The sequence below is a fragment of the Triticum aestivum genome, chromosome 7B, assembly GCF_018294505.1.
Source record: "Triticum aestivum cultivar Chinese Spring chromosome 7B, IWGSC CS RefSeq v2.1, whole genome shotgun sequence".
Lineage (NCBI taxonomy): Eukaryota > Viridiplantae > Streptophyta > Magnoliopsida > Poales > Poaceae > Triticum > Triticum aestivum.
Window position 1 is genome coordinate 575,976,683 of NC_057813.1, and position 11,201 is coordinate 575,987,883.

The following is an 11,201-nucleotide window of genomic DNA, read 5'->3' on the forward strand; positions in this document are numbered from 1 at the left end:
CACCACACCCGGGTTCCAATGTGGCGCGTCGCTAAGAGGGTTACGCCCCAACGAAAATCTTTTGGGTTTCATCTCCATAAGAGTGGCTGAGTTTTTACGTTGGCTTGCCAAGCCTATCACAACCCTCCTCCTTTACCCGGGCTTGGGACTGGCTATGTTGAGACAACATAGGCGGAGTTAGAAGTGTCATAAGTATGACAGGAAAAAAATTCGTTTGGCCCAAAATGTCACAGATGTGTCTTTTTTTTTGTAGTGTAAGGTATTGCAATCCGATTTTTACTGGCCTACTCTCTTCAAAGATGCCTGCAAGTTTGTCTTGTCTTTTGATGAATGTCAAAGAATTAGTAATATTAGTAGACATCAAGAAATACCTATGAACTATTCACTTGTTATTGAACCATTTGATGTTTGGGGCTTTGATTATATGGGACCTTTTCCTTCCTCTAATGGGTATACACATATTTTAGTTGTTGTTGATTACGTTACTAAGTGGGTAGAAGCTATTCCAACTAGTAGTGTTGATCATAACACCTCTATTAAGATGCTTAAAGAAGTTATTTTTCTGAGGTTTGGAGTCCCTAGATACTTAATGACTGATGGTGGTTAACACTTTATTCATGGTGCTTTTCGTAAAATGCTTGCTAAGTATGATGTTTTAGAATTGCATCTCCATACCATCCATAGCCTATTAGTCAAGTAGAACCGAGTAATAGAGAGCGTAAATTAATTTTGCAAAAGACTGTTAATAGATCTAGAAAGAAATGGTCCAAGAAACTTGATGATGCATTATGGGCCTACAGAACTGCATATAAGAATCCTATGGGTATGTCTTCGTATAAAATGGTTTATGGAAAAGCATGTCACTTACCTCTTGAACTAGAACATAAGGCATATTGGGCTATTAAAGAGCTCAATTATGATGTCAAACTTGCTGGTGAGAAGAGGCTATTTGACATTAGCTCACTTGATGAATGGAGAACCCAGGCCTATGAGAACGCCAAAGTATTTAAAGAAAAAGTTAAAAGATGTCATGACAAAAGGATACAAAAGCATGAGTTTAATGTAGGTGATTATGTTTTGCTATACAACTCCCATTTAAGATTTTTGCATGAAAACTTCTCTCTAAATGGGAAGGTCCTTACATTATCGAGGAGGTCTATCATTCCGGTGCCATAAAAATCAACAACTTGAAAGGCAGAAATCCGAAGGTGGTGAATGGTCAAAGAATCAAACATAAGGGGCACTTTCCAGAACCTTTCACACTCCAAAAAGGAATAGGTATGTGGTATGGTAAGTAAACCGACTCCAAAATAGTTCTAATAGCAATTTTTCTCTGCTTTGGAATATTTGAGATAATAGGAAAATAAGAAGTAGTCCGGAAAGGACACGAGGCATCCACGAGCGTGGAGGGCGCGCCCCCTGCCTCATGGACACCTCGTGTGCCCTCTGGACTCTGTTTTCTTGCACGATACTTCTTTTGATCGGTAAAAATTCATTATATAATCTCCCAAAGATTTTCACCACCGTACCACGATGAAACCCTCTGTTTTTGTTTTGAGTTGTTTCCGCCACAGATTAGAGTAAGATGTCTTCTCAAGAGTCAGTTGGGGAGAGTTGGGTATCTCACCCGACACCATGGCCAAGAGCAAACGGTGATGCCGATCACTTTGGGCCATCAACAGAGGAAGAGATGGAGGCGGACTTGAAAAGGATAGATGCCATGGAGGAGGATCAAAAAGTTACCTCTCGTCTCCAAGTCAGATTTATGATGGAGGAACTCCAGAGTTCAGCAATTCCAAATTCGGTCATCCCTCCCGATGCTAGATTTCTTTCTAATGAAAATATGAAAAAGAGTGTTACTTGTTCTCCCGTAGCTATGCAACATCCATGGGTGAAAGAAGCTTTAGCCGTCGCGGGTAAACTCCATAGGGAAATAATGGATCTTAAGCAGCAAGTCAATAAGAGAAATCCTTCTTGCTACCTCTTGAGCTTGCGTTGGTTTTTCCCTTCAAGAGGAAAGGGTGATGCAGCAAAGTAGTGTAAGTATTTCCCTCAGTTTTGAGAACCAAGGTATCAATCCAGTAGGATACAACACGCAAGTCACCTAGTACCTGCACAAACAATCAACAACCTTGCAACCAACATGATAAAGGGGTTGTCAATCCCTTCATGGCCACTCGCAAAAGTGAGATCTAATAGAGATAGTAAAGTAAATATTTTTGGTATTTTTGTTGTGTAGATTGGAAAGTAAAGATTGCAAAAAAGTAAGTGAGATTTAAAGAGATGCAATATAATGGAAAATAGAACCGGGGGCCATAGGTTTCACTAGTGGCTGCTCTCGAGATAGCACAAATTACAGTGGGTGAACAAATTACTGCCGAGCAATTGATAGAAAAGTGCATAATTATGAAGATATCTAAGGCAATGATCATGGACATAGGCATCACGTCCGTGTCAAGTAGACCGAAACGATTCTGCATCTATTACTATTACTCCACACATCGACCGCTATCCAGCATGCATCTAGAGTATTAAGTTCATAAGAACGGAGTAACACATTAAGCAAGGTGACATGATGTAGAAGGATAAACTCAAGCAATATGATATAAACCCCATATTTTTATCCTCGATGAAAACAATACAATACGTGCCTTGCTGCCCCTACTGTCACTGGGAAAGGACATCACAAGATTGAACCCAAAGCTAAGCACTTCTCCCATGGCAAGAAAGATCAATCTAGTAGGCCAAACTAAACCAATAATTCGAAGAGACTTGCAAATATGTCAAATCATGCATATAAGAATTCAGAGAAGAACCAAATAATATTCATAGATAATCTTGTTCATAAATCCACAATTCATCAGATCTCGGCAAACACACCGCAAAAGAATATTACATCGAATAGATCTCCAAGAACATCGAGGAGAACTTTGTATTGAGAATCAAAGAGAGAGAAGAAGCCATCTAGCTAATAACTATGAACCCGAAGGTCTCTGGTAAAACTACTCACACTTCATCAGAGAGGCAATGGTGTTGATGTAGAAGCCCTCTATGATCGATTCCCCCTCCGGCAGATCACCGAAAAAGGCCCCAAGATGGGATCTGATGTCTACTACACAACCTTCTTCTTGTAGACGTTGTTGGGCCTGCAAGTGCACAGGTTTGTAGGACAGTAGAAAATTTCCCTCAAGTGGATGACCTAAGGTTTATCAATCCGTAGGAGGCATAGGATGAAGATGGTCTCTCTCAAACAAACCTGCAACCAAATAACAAAGAGTCTCTTGTGTCCCCAACACACCCAATACAATGGTAAATTGTATAGGTGCACTAGTTCGGCGAATAGATGGTGATACTAGTGCAAAATAGATAGTAGATATAGGTTTTTGTAATCTGAAATAATAAAAACAGCAAGGTAGCGAGCGATAAAAGTGAGCGTAAACGGTATTGCAATGATAGGAAACAAGGCCTAGGGTTCATACTTTCACTAGTGCAAGTTCTCTCAACAATAATAACATAGATAGATCATATAACAAGCCCTCAACATGCAACAAAGAGTCACTCCAAAGCCACTAATAGATGAGAACAACGTAGAGATTATGGTAGCGTAAGAAACCACCTCAAAGTTATTCTTTCAGTTCTATCTATTCAAGAGTTCCTAGTAAAATAACATAAAGCTATTCTTTCCACTCAATCCATCATAGAGTTCATACTAGAAAAACACCTAAAGACACAAATCAACCAAAACCCTAATGTCACCTAGATACTCCATTGTCACCTCAAGTATCCGTGGACATGATTATACGATATGCGTCACACAATCTCATATTCATCCAACCAACATAAAAGTACTATAAAAAGTGCCCCAAAGCTACTACCGGAGAGTCAAGAATGTGTGCCAACCCCTATGCATAGGTTCCCAATGTCACGAAACCCGCAAGTTGATCACCAAAACATACATCAAGTGGCACATGATATCCCATTCTCACCACAGATAATCACGTCAAGACATACATCAAGTGTTCTCATAAAAGACTCAATCCGATAAGATAACTTCAAAGGGGAAACTCAATTCATCACAAGAGAGTGGAGGGGGAGAAACATCATAAGATCCAACTACGATAGCAAAGCTCGGGATACATCAAGATCGTGCCATAGAGGGAACATGAGAGAGAGAGAGATCAAACACATAGCTACTGGTACATACCCTCAGCCTCGAGGGTGAACTACTCCCTCCTCGTCATGGATAGCACCGGGATGATGAAGATGGCCTCCGGTGATGGGATCCCCCCTATGACAGGGTGCCAAAACAGGGTCCCGATTGGTTTTTGGTGGCTACAGAGGCTTGCGGCGGCGAAACTCCCGATCTAGGTTCTATTCTGGAAGTTTTAGGGTACAAGAGTATATATGGGTGCAGGGGGTACGTCGGAGGAGCTACGGGGGGCCCACGAGGCAGGGGGGCGTGCCCCCCACCCTCGTGAGCACTTCCTGTATCTCCTGATGTGCACTCCAAGTCCATCGGGTGGCTTTCCTTCCAAAAATAACTTCTCCAGTTGATTTCGTTCTGTTTTGACTCCGTCTAATATTCCTTTTCCTCGAAACACTGAAATAGGCATAAAACAACAAATCTAGGCTGGGCCTCCGGTTAATAGGTTAGTCCCAAAAATAATATAAAAGTGGATAATAAAGCCCAATATTGCCTAAAACAGTAGATAAAGTAGCATGGAGCAATCAAAAATTATAGATACGTTGGAGACGTATCAAGCATCCCCATGCTTAATTCCTGCTTGTCCTTGAGTAGGTAAATGATAAAAAGAGAATTTTTGATGCGGAGTGATACCTTGGCATAATTTCAATGTAAATCTTCTTAATTGTGGTATGAATATTCTGATCCGAAAGATTCAAGACAAAAGTTCATATTGACATAAAAGTAATAATACTTCAAGCATACTAATTAAAGCAATCATGTCTTCTCAAAATAGCATGGCCAAAGAAAGTTATCCCTACAAAATCATATAGTCTGGCTAAGCTCTATCTTCATCACACAAAGTATTTAATCATGCACAACCCCGATGACGAGCCAAGCAATTGTTTCATACTTTAGTAATCTCAAACTTTTTCAACTTTCACGCAATACATGAGCGTGAGCCATGGACATAGCACTATAGGTGGAATAGAATGGTGGTTGTGGAGAAGACAAAAAGGAGAAGATAGTCTCACATCAACTAGGCATATCAATGGGCTATGGAGATGCCCATCGATAGATATCGATGTGAGTGAGTAGGGATTGCCATGCAACGGATGCACTAGAGCTATAAGTATATGAAAGCTCAACAAAAGAAACTAAGTGGGTGTGCATCCAACTTGCTTGCTCACGAAGACCTAGGGCACTTTTGAGGAAGCCATCATTGGAATATACAAGCCAAGTTCTATAATGAAAAATTCCCACTAGTATATGAAAGTGACAACATATGAGACTCTCTATCATGAAGATCATGGTGCTATTTTAAAGCACAAGTGTGGAAAAAGGATAGTGGCATTGTCACTTCTCTCTTTTTCTCTCATTTTTTTTATTTGGCCTTTCTTCTCTTTTTTTTCTTTTTTTTATGGCCACTCTTTTTTTTGGGCTCCTTTGGCCTCTTTTATTTTTCATAAAGTCCGGAGTCTCATCCCGACTTATGGGGGAATCATAGTCTCCATCATCCTTTCCTCACTCGAACAATGCTCTAATAATGATGATCATCACACTTTTATTTTTCTTACAACTCAAAAATTACAACTCGATACTTAGAACAAAATATGACTCTATATGAATGCCTCCGGTGGTGTACCGGGATATGCAATGAATCATGAGTGACATGTATGAAAATTATGAAGGTGGCCTTGCCACAAATACAATGTCAACTACATGTTCATGCAAAAAGCAATATTACAAAAGTAATGTGTGTCATATGAACGGAACGGTGGAAAGTTGCATGGCAATATATCTCGGAGTGGCTACGGAAATGCCATGATAGGTAGGTATGGTGGCTGTTTTGAGGAAGGTATATGGTGGGTGTATGATACCGGCGAAAAGTGCGCGGAATTAGAGAGGCTAGCAATGGTGGAAGGGTGAGAGTGTGTATAATCCATGGACTCAAAATTAATCAAAAGAACTCATGCACTTGTTGCAAAAATTTAGAAGTCATCAAAAACCAAAGCACTAAACGCTTACTCCTAGGGGAATAGATTGGTAGGAAAATACCATCGCTCGTCCCCGACTGCCACTCATAAGGAAGACAATCAATAAATAAAATTGTGCTCCGACTTCATCACAAAGCCGTTCACCATACGTGCATGCTACGGGAATCACAAACTTCAACACAAGCATTCTTTAAATTCATAATCACCCCAACTAGCATTGCTTTGATATTATCACCTCCATATCTCAAAACAATTATCAAGCATCAAACTTATCTTAATATTCAACACACTCAAAAGAAAGTTTCACATATCTTGAATAGCAAGTATATTATCTTTAAGCAAATTACCATGCTATTGACAACTCTCAAAATAATCTAAGTGAAGCATGAGAGTTCAATAGTTTCTTTAAAACAAATCCACCACTGTGCTCTAAAATATATAAGTGAAGCACTAGAGCAAAAATTATCAAGCTCAAAAGATATAAGTGAAGCACATAGAGTATTCTAACAAATTCCAATTTGTGTATGGCTCTCTCTCATTAAAGAATTTCAGATCTTGATACTTATTCAAACAGCAAGCAAAGCTAAAGAAAACTACAATGCAAGGATAGCACAACTCATGTGAAGAAGCAAAAACTTAGGCTCAACCGATACTAACCGATAGTTGTTGAAGAAGAAAGGTGGGATGCCTACTGGGGCATCCCCAAGCTTAGATGCTTGAAACTTCTTGGAATATTATCTTGGCGTGCCTTGGGCATCCCCAAGCTTGAACTTTTGTGTCTCCTTAATTCCTCTCATATCACGGTTTCTCTTTTTATCAAAAGCTTCATTCACAACAAACTCAACAAGAACTCGTGAGATAGGTTAGTATAAACCATTGCAAAACCATATCATCTTCTACTGTAACAAATCACTAAAATTATCATTCAACATTGAATACTAAATGCCTCTGCATATTTAATACTCCTATCCTCAAATAGAGTCATTAAACAAGCAAACATATGCAAACAATGCAACCCTAACAGCAATCTGTCAAAACAGTACAGTTTGTAAAGAATGCAAGAGTAACAATACTTCCCTGACTCCAAAAATTATGAACTAAAATTCCCACTGTAATAAATTTATTGGATCTTAATATGCAAAAATATTCAACGTTATACCATGCTCTGACTTTTCTAGGGAATTTTTTCAACAGCGGTAAACTTTCTGTTTTCAAACAGCAACATGTATACTAGCAAAATAAGCATGGCAAAGGCTATCCTTGACTTTTTTATTGAAAATAAAGATTAAAAAAATTATTCTAACTAACAGCAATCAAAAACTAACAAAATAAAATGACGCTCCAAGCAAAACACATATCATGTGGCGAATAAAAATATAGCTCCAAGTAAAGTTACCGATGAACGAAGACGAAAGAGGGGATGCCTTCCGGGACATCCCCAAGCTTAGGCTCTTGGTTGTAATTGAATATTACCTTGGGGTGCCTTGGGAATCCCCAAGCTTAGGCTCTTGCCACTCCTTATTCCATAGTCTATCGAATCTTTACCCAAAACTTGAAAACTTCAACCACACAAAACTCAACACAAAACTTGTAAGCTCCGTTAGTATAAGAAAATAAAACCACCACTTAGGTACTGTAGTGAACTCATTCCAAATTCATATTAGTGTAATATCTACTGTACTCCAACTTATCTATGGTTCATACCCTCCGATACTACTCATAGATGCATCAAAATAAGCAAACAACACATAGAAAACAGAATCTGTCAAAAACAGAACAGTCTGTAGTAATCTGTATCAAACGTATACTTCTGGAACCCCAAAAATTATGAAATAAATTTTTGGACCTGAGAAATTTGTCTATTAATCATCTGAAAAAAGAATCAACCTAAAATCACTCTCCAGTAAAAAATGGCAGCTAATCTCGTGAGTGCAAAAGTTTATGTTTTCTACAGCAAGATCATATAAACTTCACCCAAGTCTTCCCAAAGGTTCTACTTAGCACTTTATTGAAACAAAAGATATAAAACATGATTACTACAGTAGCATAATCATGTGGACACACGAAAACAGTAAGGTTAAATATTGGGTTGTCTCCCAACAAGCGCTTTTCTTTAATGCCTTTCTAGCTAGGCATGATGATGACAATGATGCTCACATAAAAGATAAGAATTGAAACATAACGGCAGCATCATGAAGCATATGACTAGCACGTTTAAGTCTAACCCACTTCATATGCATAGGGAATTTGTGAGCAAACAACTTATGGGAACAATAATCAACTAGCATAGGAAGGTAACACAAGCATAGCTTCAAGAATTTAAGCACATAGGGAGGAAACTTGATATTACTGCAATTCCTACAAGCATATGTTCCTACCTAATAATAATTTTCAGTAGCATCATGAATAAATTCAACAACATAACCAGCACCTAAAGCATTCTTTTCACGATCTACTAGCATAGAAGATCTACTACTCTCCACATAAGCAAAATTCTTCTTGTTCGGAATGGTGGGAGTATCATAAGAGACATGAATACTATAAATTGTTTCCACATTAAAAGAGTAATGTTCAGAAAAAGGGTAATCATAATGATGACAAGATTTGTAAATATAATCATCACTACTTTTTATAGCATAAGTTTCATCACAATAATCATCATAAGTAGCAACTTCGTTCTCATGATAATCGATTGAAACCTCTCCCAAGATAGTGGAATCACTAAATAAAGTTGACACTCTTCCAAATCCACTTTCATATTCATCACAATAAGATTCAACATCATCAAAAATAGTGGGATCACTACTTCCTAAAGTTGACTCTCTTCCGAACCCACTTTCATCAATATAATCATCATAGGTAGGAGGCATGCTATCATCATAAGAACTTTGCATATCAAAACTTGGGATGCTAAAAATATCATCTTCATTAAACGTAGCATCCCCAAGCTTGGGACAATCATTAATTTCAGCAAATATATTCTCAAATATTTCATCCCCATCAAACGTAGCTTCCCCAAGCTTGGGCCCTTTCATATCATAAACATAATCACTCTCATCATTAAAAATATGAATAGCACCAATAGTATAGCAATTATCATCGTCACACGTAGTAGTAGGAGCAACATCATTTGGGAGGGATACCTTTTTACCTTTGTTGCTCCTTCTTTTCTTTTTCTTCTTCACATTATATGTAGGTTCAACCTTCCTCTTTGAGCTCCTTATTGATGAGATTGGCTGAATAGAAAGCTCTTCCTCGTTACCTGATTCATCATAAGAAATAATAGGAGGAGATTGGGAAGCCTCTTCCCTTTCATTAGTATTCTCATCATCTTCCATTTGCTTTCTTTTCTTTAGGTAATTGGCAATATAAGGATTTTCAATACAATTCACCGCACAATACATATAAATCTTCTCTAGATCAAAATGAAGAATTCTATCAAGGGCAAATTCTGGAATAATCTTAGTTATACGTTTTATTTCTTCATAACCCAAGAGCAAACTCAGTTCATTATGATGTGCAAGGGAAATCAAGTCATCACAATTTTTGGACATGATACGATCATGAAACAATTTGCATTGGGTACTAAAATGATCACGCTCATTGCAAAGTTCACAAGTATGGCTGAGAAAGTTTAAATTTTCAGCACACGCATCTAGCTCTTCTTGCAACAATTTAGTTTCTAAGTACTTATGCCTCTTGCAATATCTATCTTCCCTATTTGGTGTGTACTTACAAACCCAATCTACTCCACAAAAATTGACATGCTTATAGGAGGCATTTCCATCATAACTAGTGCAATCATCATTAGCATCATGGATATTCAAAGAATTCGTACTAACAACATCGCCATCATGCTCATCATTCAAAGATTTAGTGCCAAACAATTTAGAGATTTCTTCTTCTAGCACTTGAGCAAAATTATCCTTTCCATCATACTCACGAAAGATATTAAAAAGGTGAAGCATATGATACAAACTTAACTCCATTTTTTGTAATTTTCTTTTATAAACTAGACTAGTGCTAAAACAAGAAACAAAAAGATTCGATTGGAAGATCTAAAGATATACGTTCAAGCACTCACCTCGCCAGAAAAGAGCTTAGTGACGGAGTGTGAGTACCTTTTACCTAGCCTCCCCGGCAACGGAGCCAGAAAAGAGCTTGATGTCTACTACACAACCTTCTTCTTGTAGACGTTGTTGGGCCTGCAAGTGCACAGGTTTGTAGGACAGTAGCAAATTTCCCTCAAGTGTATGACCTAAGGTTTATCAATCCGTAGGAGGCGTAGGATGAAGATGGTCTCTCTCAAACAACCCTACAACCAAATAACAAAGAGTCTCTTGTGTCCCCAACACACCCAATACAATGGTAAATTGTATAGGTGCACTAGTTCGGCGAAGAGATGGTGATACTAGTGCAAAATAGATAGTAGATATAGGTTTTTGTAATCTGAAATAATAAAAACAGCAAGGTAGAAAGCGATAAAAGTGAGCGTAAACGGTATTGCAATGATATGAAACAAGGCCTAGAGTTCATACTTTCACTAGTGCAAGTTCTCTCAACAATAATAACATAGATAGATCATATAACAAGCCCTCAACATGTAACAAAGAATCACTCCAAAGACACTAAAAGCGGAGAACAAACGTAGATATTATGGTAGGGTACGAAACCACCTCAAAGTTATTCTTTCAGTTCTATCTATTCAAGAGTTCGTAGTAAAATAACATAAAGCTATTCTTTCCGCTCAATCCATCATAGAGTTCATACTAGAATAACACCTTAAGACACAAATCAACCAAAACCCTAATGTCACCTAGATACTCCATTGTCACCTCAAGTATTCGTGGGCGTGATTATACGATATGCGTCACACAATCTCATATTCATCCAACCAACATAAAAGTACTTCAAAAAGTGCCCCAAAGCTACTACCGGAGAGTCAAGAACGTGTGCCAACCCCTATGCATAGGTTCCCAATGTCACGAAACCTGCAAGTTGATCACCAAAACATACATCAA